This window comes from Aethalodelphis obliquidens, unplaced genomic scaffold, assembly GCF_003676395.1.
Source record: "Aethalodelphis obliquidens isolate GAN/ISIS:26980383/991018 unplaced genomic scaffold, ASM367639v1 scaffold4, whole genome shotgun sequence".
Taxonomy (NCBI): domain Eukaryota; kingdom Metazoa; phylum Chordata; class Mammalia; order Artiodactyla; family Delphinidae; genus Aethalodelphis; species Aethalodelphis obliquidens.
The window spans coordinates 48,114,313-48,115,053 of NW_020837948.1; positions in this window are offsets into that span (position 1 = coordinate 48,114,313).

The window sequence follows — 741 nt, forward strand, 5'->3', positions numbered from 1 at the left end:
GTGGTCTCTGTATCACAAAAGATGTATTGCACAAGGACCCAAGTTCATTTCTTTTATATATTCTTTAATATTTTTTTCTTATAGCTACAAGAACATTTCTGGATTTTAAGTACTTAGTTCTTCAGAGAACGTAATGCGAAATCTATTGAAAATTGCCAATAATACATTTTTTAAACAGATGGCATACTTTGGTTACAGATTATTTACCAAATAGTTTTTGTGTCATCCCCTTTGAGAATGTCTTCTTTTATATTCACAACTTTCTTTATCAATACTGTGTTCTTTGTAAACTTTAAGGTAACATGGGAGCTTCAGGAAGAATACAGCTGGCCTCATGAGAAATACTGAGGAACTCTTTGTGAATTTGGGGTTCAATTCTGAGCAGTATACTTTGTCAGAGGTATCCTTCTGACAGAGTGTGTTCCCTGCATCCCCCACAGTGTGCACTAGGATTGAAGGGATTGCATTTCTATGCATATATTCTGAACATACAGTTCCCCTATTCTGCTGTCCTCCTGGAAAAATCTGTCTCAACATGCTCTGGATGACATTCAGAGAAATTTATTCTTTCAAGTTTGTAATGAATAGGAGAACAGATTCTACCTAAAACCTCTCTAAGGGCATCGTAACTGACAAAACTGGTACACTCATTGAACAATATTAGTGTTTGGTTAATACATGTAAATGCAAAGTGTAGTACAATACTGTTACCTAAGAAATCCTCAAGATTTTAATGTGAAG